This window comes from Hydra vulgaris, chromosome 10, assembly GCF_038396675.1.
Source record: "Hydra vulgaris chromosome 10, alternate assembly HydraT2T_AEP".
NCBI classification, from domain to species: Eukaryota; Metazoa; Cnidaria; class Hydrozoa; order Anthoathecata; family Hydridae; genus Hydra; species Hydra vulgaris.
In genome coordinates this window covers 3,858,509-3,867,714 of record NC_088929.1, presented here as the reverse complement: position 1 = coordinate 3,867,714, position 9,206 = coordinate 3,858,509, and the positions used below count along the sequence as shown (strand labels likewise).

The window sequence follows — 9,206 nt, the reverse complement described above, 5'->3', positions numbered from 1 at the left end:
AATTTTTAGTTTTGGTCACAACACTACTTTTAAACTAAAAAATTGTCTTTTGTTGGATTACTTTAAGAAATCTGTACCACAAAATAAAACAAAGTTATAGAAGTATAAAATTTATTACTGTTAAAAACAAAATACCTGTATTTTTTGGCTGATACCCAATTCTAACTGCCTGATAATTCTGTGAAGAAAGAGCCTCAATCTGGAAGTATTGCACAATCTGGCAGTATTGCACAGTATTCATTAGTGAATGAATTTTATGCTAAAAGAAAAACAGTCGCTAAAATCTCTTAGCATAACTCTAAGATGCAAATTTCTTTAACAGATAAAAACATTGAAGTGTACAAAATATATAATAGTACTGACAGAATAAGGTACTACAACGTTAGAGCAGCCGTGGCGCAGTGGTTAGAGTTCTGGCTCAGAACCCAGAGGTCCGAGATTCGACGCCAACTCCAGCCCAACAAGCGACATTGGTATGGAAGGAGGCGTAAACTTCCTGCTAAATGCTCTCCCGCGGTGCTCTGTGATAAAACCGTAAGGACTTCTGGGAGCACCTAAAATAACTACAAATTAAAAAAAAAAAAAAAAAAAAAAAAAAAATAGTAGTAGCTCTGCAAAAACAATCAATGAAAAGGAATGAATAAATGAATGAATAAAAAGTAGTTGTTTCTAATGAAAATCGCACAAAAAGATTTTTTTTCAACTTTAACATTAAGAAAGTATAAATTAATTCTATTATTTAATAAAGTCCAGTCATAATAAGTATTAAATAATAATAATAATAAATTTTAAAATATTGATTTTTAAAAAAATTAGATGAATTAAATATACATTTAAAAAGTGGAATATTATGTAATATCCAAATGAGTAACGTAGTAACCAGTGAAAAATAAAACCGCGTCCCACATGGGTTCCGCGTGGGTTCCGTGTGGGATTGATGGGATTTATGTGGGACGGATTTTCCTATGTGGTATCCGTATGGAAATTTGTCACCTTAAACCCATGTGGGTAATCCCACATGGGTTACATGTGGGAAACATATGGTATTTACACACATGGGAAATCCCACGTGGGTTTCCTGTGGGATTTGCATGGGATTTAATTTAAAAGCTGGAAACTAAAAAAAATTTTAAATCGACATTGCATTGCGTTACGTTTATATTGTGTGAAAATACTTTATATTAATAAAGAGAATGGCAAGCAAGCATGTAAGTGCCACGAATAATTTTTATCTTTCTTTATAGAAATAAGATTGAGATTTGTGCAAATAGACTTATTATTAGGATAATATAATAGTTATTTGAATATAGATCTTGAGTAAATTATTTGCAAACAACTGATGCAAGTTGAAATGTTGTCAAAAACCAATCTTGGATGCATGGGACACTGCAGTGTCCCACAAAAAAATGCAGGTTTGAAAGTCAAAGAATTCCCAATTTTCTTTATTAAAAAAAGAAAAAAATAGGATGGAGATGGGTTTCTGTAACTTTTTTTATGCTCCAAAACTTTTAACTTTAGATATAATAAGGTCCTTAAGACTTAAGGGACTTACGAACTACATTGAGGAACAAAAACAGGATATTTACAGAAACTTTTCAATTTTTAATCTGGAGTACCACAGTGTTATTGAGAATAAAGCCTCTGGGTCCAGTTTTCAAAGTAATATGATCTAAGTAATGTTTAAATAAAATAATATGCTTTAAAATGCATATAGTTATACATATAACTCCTGATAGTTAACTATATGTATAACTAGTTATACATATAATTATTATTAATATATAAAATATACATAAACTTATTTTTTAAGGTTATGCTTGAACAAATTAGTACCAATTAATTCAAATTCAAGATTTAGTTAAAGTTCAAGTTAATGTTCTTATTTATTCATTGTTTTTGTTAATTTTATATTTATTTGTTCAAATTTATCAGTTAGTACTATATTTTACTACAGTAAGAATGTTTATCATTGTTGAACGTGATTTTATTAGTAACTTAATTTTATTTTCAACATATTTTGACAACACCCTTTATATTTTAAATGATGACAGCTTTACTTTTCTATTGATGTTAAATTTATTACGTTTCAATAACTCAAATTAAATCTTAACTGAATTATTGTAAGCTTTGTAGGGGTTTGTTGTATATCAAATGGTGTTGTAAATAAAGTAAAAATAATATATATATATATATATATATATATATATATATATATATATATATATATATATATATATATATATATATATATATATAAATATAACATTAAAACAATAAAATTGATACAAAATTTCACTTTAAAACGAATACCATTAACATTGTGATGATAACAGCATTAGGAAACTAGTATTTATGTATTATTATTACTATAAAATACTATAAAAATATATGTAATACTATAAAAAAATAGTTTTTTAATTCATTCTATAAAATGGAGACTGACAACTGATGATTAATGGAAATAAATACAAATTATAAAAATCATGTATTATTACTAAATACTATATTAATGCTAGTCTACAAAGTTAAAATTAATTTAGAGCATTGTTATTAGTTCTTTTGCGATTCACACTTCCACTTCTGTCTCTCAAATTTATAAAATAGGTGGTCAAAGCTTGCTCAATAGGTAGGTTCTCAGCATAACAATGCTTTTTTCTTACACTTTCTAAAGAGGCAAATTGATTACTTATTTTACTTAAATTGTAGGGTTATCTATGCATAATGATGTCAGATGATGACCCGGTTTATTGAACAACTTCACCCTTTATCAAACTCAGTCAATTTTTTGCCATCTCCCATTGAAAATGATGTCAGTTTTTGTTATCGTATTATGATGATATATCTGAATTGTTAATATAATATAAAAAATGCATATACCATCAATTTTTTTCTGGTTCAATTATACATTTATTCTCAACAGTACTAAAAGTAAAAAAAAAAAACATAAATTGTTTTTTCAGATAAGCAAGCTAATTTCTGAATTTAAATTGTTTTTCCTATGATCCTCTACAGTTTTAAGCAACAAAAGCAAGAAGTTTTTAGACCACATTGTTGGTGTAAATACCTCTAAAACCTGCTCATAGCTAGCATAAATTGTTTTACTTTTTTTTTAAATAAAATATTTTACTTTTTTTTTTAATTCAATTTTTTAATTGACATTATTTTGGTCTCAACATCCCCTCCCCATTGTCAATTATTGTTAAACTCACACTGCCCCTCTATCTATTGGCATCATTTATGGATGATCTCATAGCCTAAATACTATATATATATATATATATATATATATATAATATATATATATATATATATATATATATATATATATATATATATATATATATATATATATATATATATATATTATTTTTACTTTATTTACAACACCATTTGATATACAACAAACCCTTACAAAGCTTACAATAATTCAGTTAAAATTCAATCTGAGTTATTGAAACGTAATAAATTTAACATCAATAGAAAAGTAAAGCTGTCATCATTTAAAATGTAAAGGGTGTTGTCAAAGTATGTTGATAGTAAAATTAAGTTACTAATAAAATCATGTTCAACAATGATGAATATTCTTACTGTGGTAAGAATTAGTACTAGTTAACAAATTTGAACAAATAAATTTAAAATAGTAAAAAAACAATGAACAAATAACTTGAACTTGAACTAAATCTTGAATTTGAATTAATTGGATCTAATTTGTTCAAGCATAACCTTAAATAATAAGTTTGTATAATAAATTTTATGTATAACTAGTTATACATATAGTTAACTATCAGGAGTTATATGTATAACTGCATGCATTTTAAAGCATGCAGTTATTTTATATAATACTTTAGATCATATTACTTTAAATACTGGACCCAGAGACTTTATTCCCAATTACACTGTGGTACTCCAGATTAAAAGTTTCTGTAAATATCCTGTTTTTGTTCCTCAATGTACTTCTTTAGTCCCTTAAGTTTTATGAACCTTATTATATATAAAGTTAAAAGTTTTGGAACCTAAAAAAAGTTACAGAAACCTCCCTATCTCCCCCCTATTTTAATTTTTTTTTTTTAATAAAAAAAATTTGACTTTCAAACCTGCATTTCTTTGTGGGACATTGCAGTGTCCCATGCATGCATGCTTGGTTTTTGACAACATTAGAACTTGCAACAGTCAATTGTTTGCAGATAATATACTCAAGAACTATATTCAAATATCATATGAACATGTTAGAGAATGTTCATATGATATTTGAACATCACAAATTTAATAATATTGTTGTGATATGTTATATAAATAATTCCATAATAGATTATGATATGAAAATAAGATAGGATATGAAGGCAACGATCAAAGAATAAATTTACTTATAGAATTTTAGATGTTTGTTTATTAGTTTCAGAATATTATATTATGTGTGACCGCGGCCTTCTATAATAACAAGCCTTGACATCGCGCAGCAAAGTTGTTAAACTGAAGGCCAATTCCTAATACTGTGTTTACATTTTTATCTATTAACATTAGACGAAAGTTTGTGTTTGCGCTTTTTTAATAAATCTTTAAAATGTGATTAGTTTATAAATTAGATAGCCCAACATCAAGACGATAACGTTGAAAGGTTCAAGGCGTTAACATTGTAAGGTAATAATATTGTCAAACTAACGATAAGTTTGTTTAATAATTAAAATGCCTTAAAAATGCCTTTAAAATGCTGTGTATCTCTTTGCAAGTCGAACTATCTCAACTACAACAAAAATATCAATTTATACAACTACAATATCAATCACAACTACAACAAAAATATCAATACTCAACTACGACAAAAATATCAATTTATAAATTCCCGAAGAATCTAGAGGAGAGAAAAAGATGTAGTGAAGCTATCCCAAGAACTGGTTTTATTGTTACAGACTATACAGCATTATGTCAACTGCATTGGCCAAATGAAGCACCTTTTGAAAGCAAATATGGGAAGCAACGACCTTTAAACCCACCATCTGTTTTTAAAATATTCCGCCTAGTTGTTTTGCCACACCAGCAAGTAAAGTTAGAAAAAATGTAACTTTAAGCGGTTTTCGAAACATTTTACCAGATGAGTTAAATGATTTTCTAAAAGAGGATGAACTTATATTTGACGATATTCAATCTTTGTTAAGTGATAATAACGATGTTATTGTTTTCCAGCTTAATAAAAAAAGTTTGCACATACAATCAAAATTGTACAAACTTGGTGTTCCATTATTTATTTTAGTAATTTTCAATGATTATTCATTTGTAGCTAACCATAATGGCACAATTTGTAATATTTCATATTTAGCTGTAAACAAATTAAAGTTAATTAAAACAAAATCAGCTTTATTAGAAGCAGTTAGATTTTTGAAAAATAAAGAAAGTTCGCTTCAGTCAAATATTCTATTCGAACACCTTAATGCTATGAGAAAAGTTAATGTTGGTAAAGTTTTATATACTTCAGATATTATATGTAGAGCATATGAGTATTTTGCTATGCGACGAAGTTTATATGATTGTTTGTGTATTGACTACAAGTTGCCAAGTATAAGGACTTTAACCCTGTTGAGATATATTGATAAAACTTTTTTTTTGCTTGAATCAACTTTTGTTGGTGTTTTTTATTGTTGGTGATTTTTATTGTTACCATTTTTAGCAAAAAAAATTAAAAATACAGTTATCTTTTTAATATATAGATATATACTTTGTTATGGTTCTGCTTGTTATTGATACTATTTAATATTACATAAATATTCTTAATGAAATTTGAAATACGAAAAATATGATTATCTTTTAACAATTTTTTGGTTTCCTTTTTATATTTCCGTCTTTTCTAGAGATTATTATTAGAAAACATAGACTGCCATTACACCCTACCTAATATAAAAATATATCAATATAAGTAAAAGTGAAAGTTTAATCGGCCTTCAGTTTTTACGGCATTTTGCGCGATGTCAAGGCCTGTGATTATAGAAGTCTACATCATTGAAAAAGTAGGTTTTTACATTTTTGTTTTTGTTTTTTTGTTTAACTACTTATCCTTATTGATCACTTTTTTTCAGGATTCTCCTCAGGGGTTCAAGCTCATTACGCATAATATGTGTTTAATTACGCATAATACGTTAGTCATTGTAAGTAATAAATTAGGAAATAATTATTTGTGAAATATTGTAGTCATTAATGACTTCAAACTGGCTAATAATTAAAATTGCTCTCTCTCTCTTTCTCTCTCTCTCTCTCTCTCTCTCTCTCTCTCTCTCTCTCTCTCTCTCTCTCTCTCTCTCTCTCTCTCTCTCTCTCTCTCTCTCTCTTTATATATATATATATTTGTATTTATATATTATTTTTTTTAGAAAATGTTTGAAGAAAGTTAGAAGATACTAAAAACCTTGGTATTATACAAGCCGAAGCGATTTAATTAATTCAATTGACAAAAAACGGCGTGTAAATCGCAAAAGAAAAAATAATATTTTTAATATTCGTTTTGGATGTATTGATTATTAGCATTTATTTTAAAATAAATTCATTTTGCAACACGTTTTTTAATTTTATAAAATTTCGTCATAATAGTTTAAGGTAAATCCCACATAGGTTATAGGTGGAAAACATCACATGTAAAAGATCAAAAATGCTACACGTTTTGAATACCAAATGGGATAAAGTAGCAAATACCAGATTAAGTTAAGCCTCTCTGAAAGCTTCGATGATTATTTTTAAATTACTATTTAAGTAATTTTTAAATTAAAAGAATTTTAAAAATTATCATAGAAGCATTCGGACTTTCATTTGTCTAGTATTGGCTACTTTTATATCATTTGGATTAAAATATGTGGCATTTAAGATCTATAACATGTAGTATTTTCCACCTATATCCCATGTAGGATTTACCACATAAAACCCATGTGGGATTTACCATATGAAACCCACATGGGACAAAATAATAATCCCCATATGGGTTACATATGGTAAAAACCCACGTGTATCCCATATGGGATTTACCATATGGAATCCATGTGGGATTTACCATATGAAACCCACATGGGACAAAATAATAATCCCCACATGGGTTACATGTGGAAAAAATCCACGCGTATCCCATGTGCGCTTTTTCACTGGGATAGACCTTTAAATTTCCTACATTTAAGTTTCAATATTAAAAATAAAAAAGTTTAAAGTTATGTAAAAATGAGCTCTTTCATTATTTATTAATTTTTAGGTGCTCCTGAATTGGCATTGGTATCCGGTAAAGATCTTGAAGATGCAAGTTCGAAAGGCTTAAAAGTGGCTTTGAAAGCATCTTTTTCCAAATTAGATTTTTTATTTATAGAAAACATCATCCCAGCAAGCACACATACATTGGGCTAACGTATGTGAAACCATCGCGTTTTTGAAAATATGTGAAATATTTGAAATTTTTTTTTTCCGATGCAAACCCAACGTCATCCAAGTTATGAAAATACGTCAATATAAGAGCAATCGCTATTGCACGTAAACCTTAATTATAAATAAGAAAAAACAACTATTTTTTGTATTATTTCTTCTTAGATTTCTTTTTTTTTTCGTCCACTTGTTTTTGAAGGGTCAGATAATTTATTTACATAAAGTTACAAGTTCATACAATGCTACAATTTCAAGGGTGTTTTTTTTAATAAAAGGTAAAACAAATACTGTAGGATAAGTAAATTCTTTTTCCCCGTGGAAGTTAGAACAACCGGATGTAAATTGTAAACAGGTAAAAAATGTCTACTTATTTTTTTTTAAACAATTTAGTGTTAACAAAATCTTCGCCTAGAGCACATAAACTTAATTTGTATTTATAAACGACGTTATTTCTACGATCAATATAAAAAATCAAAAAAATGTGATAAATGACTGTCAGGACTAACTTCTGGGAGCACCTTATTAATAACAACAACAACAGCAACAACAACAACAACAACAACAAAAATGCTACTCCTTTTTTTCAACTTTCGTTACTTAAATGTACATAAAATTTTGAAGAATGAGCTGAGTTATATAAAATTTTCACTTTGTTAATATATTTTAAGGCTAGGTTTATGGTCCAACGATGTATTATAATATAATGTTTGAAAATTTTTTACACATTTACCGACTTAGTATTTTTTAAAAGCTCTTTAGGAAAGAGAAAGGGAGGAAGAGAACTTAAAAATATTTATGGGAACAGGGGGAGCAAGGTAAGAGGGGGGTTAAATATTTCTATATTTTTGCGTACATACTTTATGGAAAAGTATTTATCTTAAATCGTTTTTTATTTTAAGATTTTAAAATATTTTATAAAACTTTTTGCTATTTATTATTTTTATTACATTTTAAACGTAGTTGGACTCTATATTCCCACTCTATATTCTAAGACCCACTCTATATTCTAAGCTTGAGCTTCTTTCGCATCGTCGTAAAGTTGCATCTCTTTCTCTTTTCTACAAATACTATCATGGTTTCTGTTTAAAGGAGCTATCAACTTTAGTACCATCAACTAATACTCATTTCCGTTTGAATCGTCATTCAGCAAAGTCTCATTCTTTTACTGTACCTGACTCTGCATGCTCCAAAAACTTCGTCTAGTTTCGATCACCGCACTTCAAACCTTTAGAAATCTCTCCCATCTTCATGTTTATCTGATTCATACAACCTTCACCTTTTTAAGTCTCTCCACTCCTGTCAGCCACTTCCTTGCTCTATAACTCTATTATTTTTTTCTAGTAACTCCCAACTTAATATTGGTTGCTTGCATCCTTGTTGGGAATGAATCAGAATAAAAAAAAAGTACATATATATATATATATATATATATATATATATATATATATATATATATATATATATATATATATATATATATATTTCATTCTTAAATTTATTTTATTAATTGTTTTACCTGATCAAGTGTAATAGTTATTATTAACTTCTTATCAAATGTTAATGAATGTTCAATAATTATCAAACCATCATTTAGCCCATTAAAGTTTTTGATGAATACTTGGGAGCAAAAAAACACGAGTTCAAAAATACACTAGTAGAACTAAAGTGTAATGAGCCATATGTGTGCGATGACATTACCAGTATTTTAGTCATCTATGTTAAGAATAGTATAAGTAAACCTTTTTTTTTACTTAACAACATCTTTATATAAATTAGTATATTTCATGAAAAATTAAAATCACCAAAATTCAATCAGTTTT

General features: G+C 27.5%; 1 long non-coding RNA gene across 1 annotated transcript; it reads left to right on the top strand.

Annotated features, from left to right (window-relative positions):
• Window positions 1-954: 954 nt before the first annotated feature.
• Window positions 955-6,530, top strand: LOC136085730 (uncharacterized). Its single transcript, XR_010641146.1, has 3 exons — window positions 955-1,208; window positions 6,069-6,137; window positions 6,360-6,530. It is a non-coding gene; the product is annotated as an uncharacterized LOC136085730 (long non-coding RNA).
• The last annotated feature ends 2,676 nt before the right edge of the window (window positions 6,531-9,206 follow it).